Source organism: Mus musculus, chromosome 17 (genome assembly GCF_000001635.26).
Source record: "Mus musculus strain C57BL/6J chromosome 17, GRCm38.p6 C57BL/6J".
In the NCBI taxonomy this organism is placed as follows: domain Eukaryota; kingdom Metazoa; phylum Chordata; class Mammalia; order Rodentia; family Muridae; genus Mus; species Mus musculus.
In genome coordinates this window covers 53,318,192-53,336,972 of record NC_000083.6, presented here as the reverse complement: position 1 = coordinate 53,336,972, position 18,781 = coordinate 53,318,192, and positions in this window count along the sequence as shown.

The following is an 18,781-nucleotide window of genomic DNA, read 5'->3' as shown; positions in this document are numbered from 1 at the left end:
AAAAGCCTAGCTATATGGCCAAGGTATTTATAAATATATTTTGAACCTGAATGTTATTTCTGGGAATATAGGACTGTAAGGAAGACCGAGACTAAACTTCTACAGTTTTCTGTGCAAGACTGATGACCTGAATTAGATACCCAGAACCAACATAAAGATGGAAGAAGATAATAGGATCCTAAAAGTTGTTCCCTGGCTGTCACATACACATGCTCATACTCTCACACAAAAATACTCTCATTAATCCTCAACAAAATAATAAATTTTAAAAACTGAAAAAATAGAACAAATAATCAAATGAAAAAGGAATTCATGGCAATAGAAATAAAATGAGCTTATCCTTGAAGGAATACATTTCTCAGATGAGAAGACAGATGGAAATGTCTCATTGAGCAATATAAATATGCACTGAAGTCCATATTTAGACAGGCAGCAATTAAAGTTAAGAATAACACAGATGGTGCAAAAATACTATTTGTCTGTTTTCTCATTAGGCAGTATGTAGTATGGGCAGCACATTTCTTTTGATGCCAACTTTTATCTCTTATATGCCAGGTACTGTGTCATGTGAAGAGGGATGTAGAGGTACAGGAGACATGGTTATTTTAGTCAGCTTAGGTTTCATCAGCAAAACACCATAGACAAGAACAGTTTATTTCTCATAGATTTGAGGGTAGGCAAGATAAAGATCTGCAGTTTCCAAAGTTTTAGGATTAAATCCTGAGCTCTGCTAACATTAACAAGTTAGGACAGACCATAAGAAGACTAATGCAGAAAAGAAGAGAAATGTTTATTCATTGTGGACCCATAAGGGCATAAAGAGGTCCATTTCTTTGTGGGCCCTGACATTAGGGTTACATTCAAATAGAATTCAAGAAATTTGCAGAATTAAGTCATGCTAGTTAAGGTGTTGTCTTGTTCACCATTAAGGCATCATTGTCTTAACTCTGATGTGTCCTGAAAGGTGGTTGTTAAGTTGTTAATCTTAGAATGACTGACTGAAAGTGGGAGTATAGCCTCATCTTTACTGATGATTATTTTTATGGGTGGTGGTGGTGTGGTGATGTTGGTAGTGGTGGTCTGTTTTCTAATCATTTGTTCTTCCTGGAGTCTAATTGGAATCCAAGGGGAATCCAAGTTAAGAGCAGTGGTTATCTATATATCTTTAGCTAAAGCACAGGAGACAGATAAAATGAAAATAGAGATGCTGGCTTGTGTGAGGAACTCATTCATTTCAGCAGAAGCAGTTTTTAAGTTCCCGATTCATTAGCCAGGAAGGCTTCATTCTGCAGACCCTTGTCTTGGTATTTAGAGACTGCCTTAGCCAGTGTTCTATTGCTGTGAAGAGACACCATGACCATAGCATTTCTTATGAAAGAACACACTAAATTGGGGCTGGCTTGCAGAAGTTTAGTCCACTATCTTCTTAGTGAGGAGAAAAGCAGCACACGGTGCTAGAGAAGTCATTGAGAGTTCTACATCCAGATCTGTGGCAGGGTTTTCTCTGTCCAATCTAGTTAAATTTTAGTGCAGCACGAGGCCTGTGGTTGGGCAGGGAATCGGGAGGCAGAGCTAAGAGTTGGAGAAATAGAGAGCGACTCAGTAGAAGGGGAGAAGGGAGCAAGATGGAGAATGGACAGGAAGCAGATTCTGATCCCGCGTGGTTTTAAATAGCTACAGGTAGATATTAATATCATATAGGGATAGAATAATTGGGATAACTTGTCTGATCTGGGTGGGCAGCTTTTATCATTATCAATCGGCTCTGAAATTATTGTATGGGCATCTTTGTGAATTCAGAATTTATTGGTGTATAAATCTGACTGGTTAATTATAAGCCTCTAGAGTTCTGTTTTACTGGGTTACTGGGTGTTGTGGTGGCTGACCGTGGGGTGGACAGTTACGTGTGGGGCTGGTGTGGCCACGATCCACCAAGAGAACTTGAAAGCTCCAGCCCAGAGAGACCACCTAGTGGGCAGTAACACAGGAATTTGCTGGTCCTTTTAAAAAAATATTTCCAGTAACACAGTTTTTCATGCAGCAGCAGCAGCAACAGGAGAGAGAGAGAGAGAGGGAGAGAGAGAGAGAGAGAGAGAGAGAGAGAGAGAGAGAGAGAGAGAGAGAGAGAGGAGAGAGAGAGAGAGAGAGAGAGAAGCAGACTCAGCCTGGCTTGGACATTTGAAATCCTGTGACATATTTCTTCCAATAAGGCCATAACTCCTAATCTTTCTCAAGTACTACCTCTCCCTGGTAACTAGAAGTTCCAATATATGAGCCTATGAGGGCCATTCTTATTCAAACTACCACATGGGCCTACCGACTTTCTTAGTGTCCAGGAACTGTCTTTGTGTTTGTATGGGTAGTAAGGGCTCTTCATATAAGGGCATTCATCTCATCAGATCTTACTTCATGACCTCATTCACTGCTTTGATCTCCCTAAGGCTCCAATGTCATAGCATCACAGTAGGGCTTAATGTTTCAAGAATAAACTTTGAAGGGACATAACTTAGTCTATAACAGTGATTTTTAATTTAAATGGAAATTTACACCCTAAAAGCCAATAGACATTTAAAGATAACTGTGAATGTAGGCTAATGCAGTGAGTTCAGGAAGTGCTGAGTGAGTCCTTAGTGCACGGCTATGATGAGGACTCCAATGTCTTAGGCTCACAGGAGTGACAAAGCTTTATCTAGATTAGGCTCAAGAAGAATGGTAAAACTTCCCTCTGGGTCTGGATATGAGTATTTATGAACAATTGATCAGTGTGTGCAAAGACTAGCAACTACAGCTTTCATCTTCCCATATGTTCACAGCCAGAGATGTTATGTCTACAGAGACCTGCTACCAAGGCTAGTTAACCCCCTTCCTCTGTTGTACTTAACAAGCACACCAGGGCTTGGGGTTTTGGTGGTAGTAAAACCCTACCTGAGCCCCATCTGATCCCAACCTTACTGTCTAGCTTTTCTTGTCCTTTCTTCATTCTCTTGCCATTCCAAGTCAGGGTTACAGAACCCAAGATGTTCGGGTCATGGCAGGCTAATATTCAGGACAGTTGCCGTACGTGTAAAATGTGAGGGAGCACACAGTACAGCCATCTTGGCTGGGGAACCAGTGTGAACCAGTCTTATCTATCTGAAGTAGGAATCTAGAAGTGAAAACAAATTTAACTTTTTTTTTCTAGATAGCAAAGAGTTGTGAGAGTGAAGGATGGCAGTGGGGGAAACCCAAGTGTGAGGCATATTATTAGTAGCAGTGTAGTTACTGATGTTAGCATGAGGATTCTAGAATGATGTATAGAGTTCCAAAAGACTAGTGTGACAAGCTGTTCCTAAGGGTACAGTAATAGCATTCATATCTTGGTGGCACGTGTTGGACAGGAGGAAAATCAAGGCTGGTACTGAGAATCTGCTACCATCACTTTACGAGACCAGAATAGTTCCTAACAGCATTCTAAATACTTGCCTACAGAAAAGTATAATGCTCATCCTTTATCAAAGAGACTTCTCAGGGCTGGAGAGATGGCTCAGCGGTTAAGAACACTGACTGTTCTTCCAGAGGTCCTGAGTTCAAATCCCAGCAACTGCATCATGGCTCACAACCATCTGCAATGAGATCTGATGCCCTCTTCTGGTGTCTTTGAAGACAGCTACAGTGTACTTATAATAAATAAGTAGGTAAGTAAGTAAGTAAGTAAGTAAATAAATAAATAAATAAATAAATCTTAAAAAAGAGAGACTTCTCTTTACAGCAGATGGAGAACATTACAGAAAGCTACAACTGATCAAAATGTAGAGAACAAATGGATCATGAGTGCCCATACAATAAAATTCTTTCACCTAAGGCTCACAGAACATTGTGAAAAAAGTAACAGAAATACTCTAAAAACCAAAAAGTCCAGAAAAATTGGCTGTGAGATAGTATCTCCCAGAAAGAAGAGAAATGACATAGATGTATCACCATGAAACCTACGCAATATGGCTGCCAAAACAAGATGACAACAATGACAACATCAATAGACATGCTAACATGGAAGGAGGAAATGTCATTGTGTCCCATTGTCCCCAAAACAAAGAACTACAGGCAACTAAGGAATGCTGAAAGCAGGAGAAATAGTCATTTCCATGGATGAGATAAGATCATTAATAGGTTATTTAATACCAATTGGTTAGCTTTGAAATTATACATATACAAGTAAGACTAAATGGACTGAGCAGGTGTGTGTGTGTGTGTGTGTGTGTGTGTGTATGTGTAACAATAGCAAAGAAAAAGAGACCATGAATTTGAGTGGGAGCAACTGGGGCATGAGAGAGGCTGGAAAGGAAGTGATGTAATTATATTTTAATTAAAAAATTGACACACACACACACACACACACAAACACACACGACTGTTGACAGTATTCGGGAAGCAGAGGCAGGTTGATTTCTGAGTTTGAGTCTAGTCCGGTCTACAGAGTAAGTTCCAGGAATATGCAGAGAAACCCTGTCTCAAAACAAACAAACAGACAAACAAAACAAAACAAAACAAAACAAAAAAACAAAAAACAAAAAACAAAAAAAAAAAAAACAAAAAAAGGAGGAAGCTTTCAACCAAGCCTTGGAATCAGAGATTAAGGGACTAGATCCAACCATCTCTCCATTTCAGTTTTGTCTGCAAGGGAAAAGAAAAACAAGAGTTTTTTTTTTTTTTTTTTGGTGTGGCAATTTTAAGAAGATACATTGTTGCCTAAAAGTGCTTTGAGTAAATCTTATATGACTTTTATGTACAAAACCGACATGAAGTAGAATAAGCTGAGTTGGTAAAAAAAACACTGAAAGCCCTTTTATTCCCGAAGTCTGAAAAATGGTGCTATTTAGAACCTTTCTTTGGTTTAGCTGTAATTAATTTCGAAAGATACCACCAATCCTGAAGAAGAGTTAGTTTCATAGAATAATTTAGCTGGTGGCAGATATTGCCAGCCAATTATGTAAGAAACATAATTGCGTGAATTGCAGAATGGTACAAAATTGAAATAATGAGAATATTTTGTTACCTGCAGTTCACAACACAGGTTCTAAAATACTGGTCCAATTTCCACTCACGTTTGTGGAAAAATGCTAAGGGAACTTGATTTATTAAATTTCACATTGTGAAAATGGATTTCTGTGATGGTTATATAATGCTGAATTGACACAACAGAATGAGAAGGCAAGTTTTGCTAGGGAAGGGTTGTGCCTTTCTAGTCTAATCTAATTTCAGGTTGTTTTTCAACAACACAAATGAAATTGAAACATTATATCATGTTACATCTATAAATGAGTAAAACTAAGTGGTCTCTTTCTCTCCCCCCCTTCTTCCCCCCTTCTTCTCTCCCTCCTCCCTCTTTTACTCTTTTACTTACTGGATATAGGCCTCCCTGATCATATGTAGCAGATGTGTAGCTTGACCTTCATGTGGGTTCCCATTGTACAACTGAATCAGGGGCTATCCCAAAAGCTGTTGCCTTGTCTGGTCTCAGTGGGAGAGGTAGTGCCTAGATTTAAAGTGCCAGGTTGTGTGTGTGTGTGTGTGTGTGTGTGTGTGTGTGTGTGTGTGTGTGTGTGTAATAAGTAAAAAAAAATTAAATTAAATTTTATAAAAAGAGAAAGCTTTATTTTCTGAGCAAGCAGGGAGGTAACTCTGAACTTCATCCCTGAAGGGGAATTGCATTTTTAAAGGATGAGATCATAAGATCAGGAGGGAGCTGGGTGGGCTGTAGCACTGTCTCATATTTTGACATGAGGAATTGACCAAAGGACTTTCCATTGTGGTTCTGCCTCACCCTGGGCCAGACAATCATAAGAAAGAGGTAACTGTGGGTGATCTGGCCTTATCCGGATCTGGTTTCAAGGTCCTTAACTCAGAACTTTGGTGGTCAGGCTCAATCCTGAACATCTGGCGTGTAACTGAAAATGATGAGGGAGCAAAGGAATGGGCAAGCTTCATGTAGGATGTTTGGTCAAGGCTATGAGTTATAGACCTTTATGACTTATGTGCACCTTGGCTTAGCTAACAGTCAACTTCCTCAACAACAATTAAATATTCCTTACTGGTTAAGAGACAAGGAAGAAACATTTGGAAAAACAGGATAGGAGTTGGTTCCTGGGTCTGGGAACATGAACTCAGTTTGACCCTGCTAGCAAGATGGAGACCCTGTTAGCAAGATGGCTGGACTCAGATAAGTGTCCCCTTACATTCCAGCATGATGGAGAAACTATCCTATAAGGGGCTTGACTCAGACAACTTTCCTCAGACAACTGTCTCCTTACAGTACCAACTCCTCAGTACCAACTCCTACTTCCGTACACATCTTCCTTTCTACAGTGATCACACTCAGGAGTCTTGTGTTCTAGCTTCTTTCCTGTCTTACTTTTGAGACAAAGTCTCCCTGCCTGACCTGTGGACCAGGATGATCTCAATTCCACAGAGATCTGCTTCCATCTGTGATGGCACTAAGGGCATTAGTGTGTCTCTATTGTGATAAAACACTCTCACCAAAAGCAATTTGGAGGAGGAAATTGTTTGGCTTACTCGTCCAGGGCACAGTCTGTGGGTTAAAATGGGCCATTGGGTGATGTAGGATGGTAAGTTTGACTGTGTGCACCCCACGCTGCCACAAGGTGGGCGTCAGGCTTAAGAAGCTGCATGACCCCCCCCCCCCCGGAGGTGGGGAAGAAGCGCAGTCTGGGGTCCCTGTGGAACTGCAGGAGTTGGGCTCGTGGGTCCCCGGACTGCATGGAGGTCGAGGATGATGGGTTCTCAGGGTCTTGGGCACTGCAGATGTTGCTGGATGCCTCAGAAGAGCTGAGAATGGAGTGGGGCCAGAGGGGCTGGCTCTAGCCTGGGGCCGATGGGAAAAGGGGGTGGGGAAGGAGAGCTCTGCTGGATCCCATGTAGACAAGAGTGTCTCTGGCTTGGCTTGATTGAAAAAGTGTCTGAGAATGCAGGGAGGCCTCCTGCAGGAGATTAGATGTGGCTCTTTAGAGGAAGACCTGCTCCATTGCTCCAGCATGGCGGATCCCAATGAAAAGAGGCAGTTCATGGTTTTAAGGTGTTTATTGTATGGCGGAGTGTTGTGATGATTGAAACTTACCCCACTTTCTCAGGGTGGGCCTGAGGTTAAATACTTTTTGCAGGGAGGAGTGTCTGGGTAGGGGAGCTTGTGGGTTCAAGACTTGAACCCACAGAGCTAAGAGGGTAGCAGAGGTAGAGAAAGACACAGAGAGGAAAAGTGTAGAGAAGTAGAGGCTGGCCATGGCCACATGGAGACAGGGGTAAAGGGAATGCGGAGAGAGCGGAAGCAAGAGGGCAAGAGAGAGAAAGAGGCAAGAGTAAGAGAGGGAGGAGGGGGCAAGCAGCCCCTTTTATAGTGGGCCAGGCCTACCTGGCTGTTGCCAGGTGACTGTGGGGAGGAGCATACCTAGCTGTTGACAGGTAACTGTGGGGGTGGAGTCCAGACAATACCAGGGACTTGGGGTGCTGCCTTACCTGACTGATGACCTCAGAATTACGGATCTGAGGCTTCATGTCAGGAGCCTAGTGTCTGGGAGCATGACAAATGTCCTTCTGTCCCTTGCAGGGACACCTGCTGGGTCTCCCAGGGTTTAAACCTAGCTCAACCAGAAAACAGACTGCCTTTTACAGTCCATCACAGCTGTCCATCACTGAGGGAAGTCAAAGTAAAAATTCAAGCAGAAGGTTGATTCAGAAACTGTGGACAAATTCTGCTTGCTGATCACTCATTCTTAGCCAGCTTTCTTTTAATAATATATTAAAATTTTTGAGAATTTCATACAATGAAAATTAGTCATATTCACTTCTACAACTCTCAGGTCATCCTCTACAATCTCTCTCTCTCTCTCTCTCTCTCTCTCTCTCTCTCTCTCTCTCTCTCTCTCTCTCTCTCTGTTTGTCTCTCTCTGTCTCTGTCTCTGTCTCTGTCTCTCCTCCCTCTTTTTCTCTCTCCTTCCCTGCTCTCTCTTTTTATACCTCCTCCTACTTTTCTTCTCATGGTAACTTCACTGGCCTGGGTCCTTGGGGCAAGTGAACTCACTTAAGAGCAGCTTCCCAATAAACTTGCCTTTAATATATTCTAAAAAAAATCTTCCCCTTCCTTTTCTCCTCCTTTTCCTCCTTGTCTTCTTATTATCCACTTTATGTTGCCCAACTACTCTTTGGGGCCTGTACAGAGGCGTGTCCAACCTACCAGAGAACAGATTATCACAGAAAAGTGACTCTTATTCTCTCAGAACTATCAAATGCTAGTGGCTTCTCAGTTAGTGGGGTTTCATTTCCTCCTGCCCAACTCTATGTTGGGATTTTGCCTGGCCTACACCAGTCTTGTGCTCACTACCATAATCTCTGTAAGTTAATATGTGGAGTGGCTGAGTTGTGTAACTGAACTGTTGTGTCCAGAAAACACTTTTTCCTTCAATTTATCTACCACCTTTAGATCTTACTATCATTCCTCTTCTTCTGTAAAGACTCCTGAGTGTTGTGGAGAAGAAGTGATATAATATCCCAGTTAGGACTGAACATGTAGTTTCTTATTCTCTGCACTTTCAGTTGTGGTTGCTGTGTTAATTGCTAGCTGCTGCCAAGAGAAGTTTCTCTGAAGAGAATTGGAAAATGCACTTACCTATGGCTATAGCAATAAGTCATTAGGAGTCATTTAAAAGTTATATCCATTTAGCAAAATGTTATTAGGTTTTTTATTTTTTGTTAGGGCCTATGACCTATCTAGATACAGGTTTTTGATGCATAACAACTCTAGGTATGGGGTCCATTTCATGAAGCAAGTTTTAGATATAATCAGAAAGTAATTACTTATTCCACTAATGTCTGTACCAATATTGAACCAGTGGGCATATCTAGTCAGGCTATTCATTTCTGTAGCTCCCATGGTTCACAAATGGGTGTGGATGATGACTACATTTCTTCTGTGGTAGTGTGCACAGCGCATTACAGAGCAATGGTTGTTTTAGCTAGCTTTCTTTTTTAAAAAATTTTCTTTTTTATTAGATATTTTCTTTATTTACATTTCGAATGTTATCCCCTTTCCTAGTTTCCCCTCCAAAAAACCCCCTCCATTATCCCCTTCCCACTCCCCCCCTGCTCTCTAACCCACCCACTCCCATTCCAGGTCTGAGCATTCCCCTATACTGGGGCATAGAACCTTCACAGGATCTAGGACTTCTCCTCCCATTGATGACCAACTAGGACATCCTCTGCTACATATAAAGCTAGAGCCACAAGTTCCATCATGTGTTTTCTTTGATTGGTGGTTTAGTTCCAAGGAGCTCTGTGGGTACTGGTTAGTTCATATTGATGTTCCTCCTATGGGGCTTCAAACCCCTTCAGATCCTTGGGTACTTTCTCTAGATCTTTCATTGGGGACCTTGTGCTCTGTCCAATGGATGATTGTGAGCATCCACTTCTGTATTTGCCAGGCACTGGCAGAGTCCCTCAGGAGACAGCTATATTAAGGGTCCTGTCAGCAAGCACTTGTTGGCATCTGGGTTTGGTGGTTGTTTATGGGATGGATCCCCAAGTAGGGCAGTCTCTGGATGTTCGTTCCTTCAGTCTCTTCTCCACACTTTGTCTCTGTAACTCCTTCTATGGGCATTTTGTTTCCCCTTCTAAGAAGGATACTGAGCTTCTGAGCTAATATCCATTTATCAGTGAGTGCATATCATGTGTGTTCTTTTGTGATTGGGTTACTTCACTCAAGATGATATCCTCCAGATCCATCCATTTGTCTAAGAATTTCATAAATTCATTGTTTTTAATAGCTGTGTAGTACTCCATTGTGTAAATGTACCACACTTTCTGTATCCACTCCTCTGATTCCTGAGAGCTTCATTGCCCTAGATTTCTAGATCATCCAGAGATGCACTCCCATGACAGTTGTCTTTTCCAGTACTGTCTCTCAGCCCTCCCCCAACCTGATTCCTCCTGTTCCCAACCCCCATACCCTCCCCCATAATTATGTGTACATGTCTATGTGTCTGGGTCCAGACATAGTCTGAAGTTCCTTTCTCAGGCACAAACTCTGGCAGAGATGTGATCTCAGGATTGTTAAATATCAAGGCCAAGATTAATATCCTCCAGAAAAATACAAGACCACAAGAATAAGGAAGTTCAGAAGAAGGAATTCAGAAAGAGGACCCAGGAGACTGGTCAAGCTCTACTTGCAGAGGCATCCTTAGTAGCTAGCCCAACAATATACAAACAGTAGTGAGAAAAAAAAAATCTTCATTCCTGAACTGGACCCAGATGTTTGTATGTGTCTACAATTCCCTTCCTTTCTAGGACCGTGTGACCTCTAGGTCCTGTGTAGGTAGGACCTTTCTACCTACAGCTGAACTGGCCACATGTATATGCATGTGAGTACAATGCTTTTGGGGACCAGAGACATAAATGGCTGACATGGGTGCTGGGAACCAAATTTAGATCATCCAAAGAGAGCAGTATGCACTCTTAATAACTGAACTACCTTTTTTTTTTTTAAAGAAAAGGTTTATTTACCAATATACATAAGTACATAGATATATAGCTGTCTTCAGATACACCAGAAGAGGGCATCAGATCTCATTACGAGTGGTTGTAAGCTACCATGTGGTTGCTGGGATTTGAATTCAGGACCTTTGGAAGAGCAGTCAGTGCTCTTACCCACTGAGCCATCTCACCAGCCCTCCAGGTACCATTTAAAAGTCTTATAATGTAATTGGATTCAAGGAAGCACTCATTATAAACCCAGAGAAGATCCCTAAGGCTGAGAAGAAGCTAGGCTATGTGGAGTTCATTCTTTTACCTTTCTTTTTTGAGACAAGATGCACTATGTGACCCTGAACAGTCTACAATTTATTCTTTGTTCTTGTTAGATTTGGATTTATGTACTTATGAATTAGAGGAAAGATTTTGTGTAGTATGTAAAGATTATCCTTGTATTACTCAAATACTGATCTCTATATTAGGCAGAGTTGAGTACAGTACTGATTTTGATATTGTTATTATATGAAGCATCACTTGTCTCAGTGTTTTGTAAACAGTCTTCTCCAGCACCTTCTGATTGGACAATGAAATGCTGATCATCCAATTAGCTGGGCCAGGGAAATAGGAAGGCTGGACTTCCAATGTCAGCAGAGTTCCTATGGAGAAGGAGGTAGGAGAAGGACCACAGGGAAAAGAAAGTAGAGAGACCATGTGGGAAGATGGAGAGATGGCAGCGAGGCAGAGGGTCCAGGAGGAGTTGTGATTAGCAGGTTGTCAAGGGATGCACCATGAGGACACACATGAAACAGATCAAACAGGGCAAGACTCAGATTGAAGGTAAAGGACCACATGGCTGAGAAACAGACAGTGTAGAGGGTTAGAATAGACGAATATCTCCCCAGCCTAGGCTTTTAGCTTATTAATAAACTTAATAGGTCCTTGTATCAATTACTTGGAGCTTACAGAAACAGATAAGGATTATATGTTTAAAATACAGATAAGACTTATACATTTATTTTGAGTGTGCTATGTGCATATGTATTTGTAAACATTATGTGTGTAAAAACTAGAAGTCAATGGCAGGTATTTTCTTCTATTTATCTTTACCTTACTTGAAAAACTTATTTTTACATGTATCTATTTATCATCCATCCATCCATCCATCCATCCATCCATCCATCCATCCATCATCCATCCATCCATCCATCCATCCATCCATCCATCCATCCATCTATCTATCTATCTATCTATCTATCTATCTATCTATCTATCTATCTATCTATCTATCTATCATCTATCAGTGTGTGTGTGTGTGTGTGTGTGTGTGTGTGTGTGTGTGGACCCTGATGTATATATGAAGGTCAGAAGATTCTTTTTAGGAATTGCTTCTCTCTTTCCACTTCTAGTTTGGTTCTAGGGGTAGAAGCCAGGTTGTCAGGCTTGGCAGAAAGTGGGTTTATCTACAAAATCATTTTACTAGCCTATTTACCTCATTCTTTTCTTTTTAAAACACCTAGGTGCTGAGAATCTGAAACCAGGTCCTCATGTTTGCCTGGCAAGTGCCTTACAGACCTAGGCATCTCCCTGGCCCCCTTTTCATTGTGCTTGGGATCAAAATCAGGGTCTCACACAAATTAGACAAGAGTTACATCCCCATCTTTGGTCTTAGTATTTTTCTGTTAGCATATGTCCCCTTTAGATATCCTCACTATGGAAATTAAAGACTTATTTTTTATTATGGAAACATTTGAATAACCTAAAAGTAAAAATTGTATGATGAGCCCTGTGTGCTGGCTTTAGCCAGGTTTATCCAACACTAGCTATGTTGTCTATTTCTGTTTAATAGAAATATTGAATCCTAGTTTATCTTATTTCTTATCTTATCTTCTATCTTATCTTATCTTAGTCGGGAACTTAGCTCTGAGTTTCCTGCTGTCCTTCCACTATCCCAGAAGCTAGGTGTAACTTCCTTTTCCGAAGTTCTTGGAGGTAAAAAAACCAAACCAAACCAAACCAAACCAAACCAAACCAAACCAAACCAAACCAAACCAAACCCAAAAAACCCACAAAACCAACCAACCAACCAACCAACCAACCAACCAACCAACCAACCAAACAACCAACCAAACAACCAACCAAACAACTAAACAACCAACCAAAAAAACCCAAAAACCAACCCCCAAACTGCCAGAGGTCTCACAGCTAGGGAGTTATGCAACAGGAACAGATTTTTCTTTGTCTCTTAAAGCTCCTTTAGCCAGACATTGAACAAAAAATGGCTCATCCAAATATCACTTCTAATCAGTTCAAAATCAATGGAGTGGAAATCATTACATCTGTAATGAGGCCCCCATTTTTGCATACTTTCCATGTTAGAGGTAAATCATATATTTGCTCAGGGGAAGGTTATCACAAAGGGTGAGGTCACTGGGAGTGCTTATGTATCTTTATCATATATGTAAAATGTTCTAATAAGACAAAAGATAAAAATAAGACTTTGTTCACACTTGCCTTCTGAAAAGAAACCTACAAGGCATGTGACACGAATGGAAGAATTATTTTTGCACAAAACAGTTGATTTTACCGCTTAGTGCCCGTCACTCAGTTCCACATTCATTTGGAAAATTTGGGCAGAAGAAAGCTTTGCTTTGAAGCCATGTGGATTTGTATGATGTGTGTTAGTTCCTCTGGGTCTTGGGCATGAGTCCTTGTGCATTCACGAGGACCAGAAGTCTAGTTCTCAATTTTCTCATCTACTATGAACAGCATGCATGAAAGTCTGAGAAAAGTCAACTCTGTGGAGAGGGCTGAGTGTATGGGATACTCTCCTCTCCTTTCCTCTTTGTCCCCATCCTTATGCATTTTGAGGTTTTCTTCCCCGACTCCATTCCATTTACAAGTCATGGTGGAGGCTGCATTTGTAGTCATAAATCCTGCCTCTCTTCACTTAGAATTTGTGCTGGATTAGCTTCTAATTCTCCCCTCTCTCTCTTTCAGATTTTAAGTGACAAGACCTGGCTACTATTGTATATTAGTTTCCTAGATTATTTTTACTGCAGTTTTTTCATGTAAGCTGACTGAAGCTCTTTCAGGAAGTTGGCAGGGAATGAGTGATCTGTCCCATTATTGAGTGTCACATTCTTTCGAGGATTATAAAGTAGTGTGTGCTTCTCTAGCCACACCACATTTTTGTCATCATTGTGTTGTCAATATCAATTAAGGTTGAGAACATCTGATGAATGCATGGAGTGGCCAGAGAAAGGTAGGGTCAGATTTACTAATGGACATTTTGACAGCCTGGCATTGTCTTCATATCAGTTTGTAAGGATGCTTTAATTATCTTGGCAACTGTCCTTGAAGCCCTCTCCAAATGCCTACTATTAAAAAGTCTTCTCATCAGCACAACCAAAATTATCAATAATTAAAATGTCATAAGCCTCCTACCTCTCTATTGGACTCATCATATAGATGAATGCTAAGTTGTTGTTGTTTTTTTTTTAATATAGTCTTAGATGAAAGCTGATTTTTTTCTGGTTGCCATTGGAAACAGTTTAGACCTCTTGAAACACTGAATAAGCTCTTCAGGTCAATACAGCATATTCATATTGTGACTACTGAATGCATCAAATTGGATTAAATACTCTTTTATACAGAACTAAAAAGAACATCTCATCAGAAATTGGCACATTACTAGTTGGCACAAGTAAGCTTATACAAAGTGATTAGATATTTATGTATGCTGTGTTGAGACTAGCTAGTGAGACAGGAAGTTAAGGAGACATGGAAACGGAAAGGAATCTTTACACTTGTTTCTGGTTCATCTCAGCAGCTAGGAATGAGGAATCTCCGCATGATCAACATTTTCTGTGAAGGTTCATAACACAGAGGACAATACTCCTTGTATTTGGATGTCTTCTTTTCTTTTTTTTTAATAACATTTTTTATTAGATATTTTATTTATTTACATTTCCTGGTTTCCCATCCAAAACTCTACTACCCCTTCCATCTCCCTCTGCTCACCAAACCACCCACTCCTGCTTCCTGGCCCTGGCATGTCCCTACACAGGGGCATCAAGCCTTCACAGGACCAAGGGTTTCTCCTCCTATTGATGACCAACAAGGCCATCCTATGCTATATATGCAGCTGGAGTCATGGTTCCCTCCATGTGTACTTTTTGATTGGTGGTTTAGTCCCAGGGAGCTCTGGGGGTACTGACTAGTTCATATTGTCGTTCCTCCAATGAGGCTGAAAACTCCCTTAGCTCCTTGGGTACTTTCTTTAGCTCATTCACTGGGGACCATGTGCTCTGTCCAATGGATGACTGTGAGCATCCACTTCTGCGTTAGTCAGGCACTGGCAGAGCCTCTCAGGAGATAGCTATACCAGGCTCCTCCTGTCTGCAAGCTCTTGTTGGCATCTGCAATAGTGTCTGGGTTTGGTGGGTTTTTTTTTTTTTTTATGGAATGGATCCCCAGGTGGGGCAGTTTCTGGATAGTCATTCCTTCAGTCTCTGCTCCGAACTTTGTCTCTGTAACTCCTTCCATGGGTATTTTGTTCCCTCTTCTAGGAAGGATACTGAGCTTCTGGGCTAATGTCCACTTATCAGTGAGTGCATATTAAGTGTGTTCTTTTGTGATTGGGTTACCTCACTCAGGATGATATCCCCCAGATCCATCCATTTGTCTAAGAATTTCATGAATCATTGTTTTTAATAGCTGAGTAGTATTCCATTGTGTAAATGTACCAAATCTTCTGTATCCATTCCTCAGTTGAGAACACCTGAGTTCTTTCCAGCTCCTGGCTATTATAAATAAGGCTGCCATGAACATAGTGGAGCATGTGTCCTTATTACATGTTGGAGCATCTTCTGGGTATATTCCCAAGAGTGGTATAGCTGGATCTTCCGGTAGTACTATGTCTAATTTTCTGAGGAACTGCCAAACTGATTTCCAGGATGGTTGTACAAGTTTGCAATCCCAGCAGCATTTGTCAATTCTTGATCTTAGAGCATCTATTGGTGTTCTGTTCAGGAAATGTTATCCTGTGCCCTTGTGCTCATTGTTCTTCCCCACTTTCTTTTCTATTAGCCAGCACCATTTGTTGAAAATGCTGTCTTCTTTCCACTGGATGGTTTTAGCTCCTTTGTCAAAGATCCATGGGAGTATTTCAATTTTCTTGTATCTGTTGAATCCTGTTTTGTGACTGATTATATGGTCAATTTTGGAGAAGGTACCATGAGGTTCAGAGAAGGTATATTCTTTTGTTTTAGAATAAAATGTTCTATAGATATAATGTTCAGTCCATTTAGTTAGTAACTTTAGTTAGTTCATTATGTCTCTGTTTAGTTTCTGTTCCCGTGATCTGTCTATTGATGAGAGTGGGGAGGTGAAGTGTTCCATTATTATTGTGTGACATGCTGTGTGTGTTTTGAGCTTTAGTAAAGTTTCTTTTATGAGTGTGGGTGCCCTTGCATTTGGAGCATAGATGTTCAGTATTGAGTGTTCTTCTTGGTAGATTTTTTTTCGTTGATGTATATTAAGTGTCCTTCCTTATCATTTTGATAACTTTAGGTTGAAAGTCTATTTTATTCGATATTAGAATAACTACTCCAGCTTGTTTCTTGGGACAATTTGCTTGGAGAATTGTTTTCAGCCTTTTATTCTGAGGTAGTATCTGTCTTTGTCACTGATGTGTGTTTCCTGAATGCAGTAAAATGTTGGGTCTTGTTTATATATCCAGTATGTAAGTCTATGTCTTTTTATTGGGGAATTATTTACATTGATATTAAGAGATATTAAGGAAAAATGATTGTTGCTTCATGTTATTTTTGTTGTTAGAGGTCAAATTATGCTTTTGTACCTATCTTCTTTTTGGTTTGTTAAAAGAAGATTATTTTCTTGTTTTTTTTCTCGGGTGTAGTTTCCTTTCTAGTGGTGGTGTTTTCCATTTATCATCCTTTGAAGGGCTTGATTTGTGGAACTATATTGTATAAATCTGTTTTTGTCATGGAATATCTTGGTTTCTCCATCTATGGTAATTGAGAATTTTGCTGTTTATAGTAGCCTAGTCTGGCATTTGTGTTTTCTTAAGGTCTGTATGACATCTGCCCAGGATCTTCTAGCTTTCGTAGTCTCTGGTGAGAAGTCTTGTGTAATTCTGAGAGGTCTGTCTTTATATGTTACTTGACCTTTTTCCCTTACTACTTTTAAAACTTTTTCTTTGTTTAGTGTTTTGATTATAATGTGACAGGAGGAATTTCTTTTCTTGTCGAGTCTATTTGATGTTCTATTGGCTTCTTGTATGGTCATGGGTATCTCTTTCTTTAGGTTAGGGAAATTTTCTTTTATAATTTTGTTTACTGGCCCTTTAAGTTGAGTATCTTCACTCTCTTCTATACCTATCATCGTTAGGTTTGGTTTTCTCATTGTGTTCTGCATTTCCTGGATGTTTTGGGTTAGTATCTTTTTGCATTTTGCATTTTCGTTGATTGTTGTGTCAATGTTTTCTATGGAATCTTCTGTACCTGAGATTCTCTCTTCTATCTCATGTATTCTGTTGGTGATGCTTGCTTCTATGAGTCCTGATCTTTTTCCTAGGATTTCTATCTCCAGAGTTGTCTCCCTTTGTGATTTCATTATTGTTTCTGTTTCCATTTTTAGATCCTGGATGGGTTTGTACAATTCCTTCACCTGTTTTGTTGTGTTTTCCTGTAATTCTTTTTTTTAAATTAGTTATTTATTTCATTTACATTTCCAATGCTATCCCAAAAGTCCCACACACCCTCCCCCACCTACTCTTCCACCCACCCACTCCCACTTCTTTTTTTTTCCATTTTTTATTAGGTATTTAGCTCATTTACATTTCCAATGCTATACCAAAAGTCCCCCATACCCACCCACCCCCAATCCCCTACCCACCCACTCCCCCTTTTTGGCCCTGGCGTTCCCTGTACTGGGGCATATAAAGTTTGCGTGTCCAATGGGCCTCTCTTTCCAGTGATGGCTGACTAGGCTATCTTTTGATACATATGCAGCTAGAGTCAAGAGCTCCGGGGTACTGGTTAGTTCATAATGTTTTTCCGCCTATAGAGTTGCAGATCCCTTTAGCTCCTTGGCTACTTTCTCTAGCTCCTCCATTGGGAGCCCTGTGATCCATCCATTAGCTGACTGTGAGCATCCACTTCTGAGTTTGCTAGGCCCCGGCATAGTCTCACAAGAGACAGCTACATCTGGGTCCTTTCGATAAAATCTTGCTAGCGTATGCAATGGTGTCAGCATTTGGATGCTGATTATGGGGTGGATCCCTGGATATGGCAGTCTCTACATGGTCCATCCTTTCATCTCAGCTCCAAACTTTGTCTCTGTAACTCCTTCCAAGGGTGTTTTGTTCCCATTTCTAAGGAGAGGCATAGTGTCCACACTTCAGTCTTCATTCTTCTCGAGTTTCATGTGTTTAGGAAATTGTATCTTATATCTTGGGTATCCTAGGTTTTGGGCTAATATCCACTTATCAGTGAGTACATATTGTGTGAGTTCCTTTGTGAATGTGTTACCTCACTCAGGATGATGCCCTCCAGGTCCATCCATTTGGCTAGGAATTTCATAAATTCATTCTTTTTAATAGCTGAGTAGTACTCCATTGTGTAGATGTACCACATTTTCTGAATCCATTCCTCTGTTGAGGGGCATCTGGGTTCTTTCCAGCTTCTGGCTATTATAAATAAGGCTGCTATGAACATAGTGGAGCATGTGTCCTTCTTACCAGTTGGGGCATCTTCTGGATATATGCCCAGGAGAGGTATTGCTGGATCCTCCGGTAGTACTATGTCCAATATTCTGAGGAACCACCAAACTGATTTCCAGAGTGGTTGTACAAGCCTGCAATCCCACCAACAATGGAGGAGTGTTCCTCTTTCTCCACATCCACGCCAGCATCTGCTGTCACCTGAATTTTTGATCTTAGCCATTCTGACTGGTGTGAGGTGGAATCTCAGGGTTGTTTTGATTTGCATTTCCCTGATGATTAAGGATGTTGAACATTTTTTCAGGTGCTTCTCTGCCATTCGGTATTCCTCAGGTGAGAATTCTTTGTTCAGTTCTGAGCCCCATTTTTTAGTGGGGTTATTTGATTTTCTGAAGTCCACCTTCTTGAGTTCTTTATATATGTTGGATATTAGTCCCCTCTCTGATTTAGGATAGGTAAAGATCCTTTCCCAATCTGTTGGTGGTCTTTTTGTCTTATTGACGGTGTCTTTTGCCTTGCAGAAAC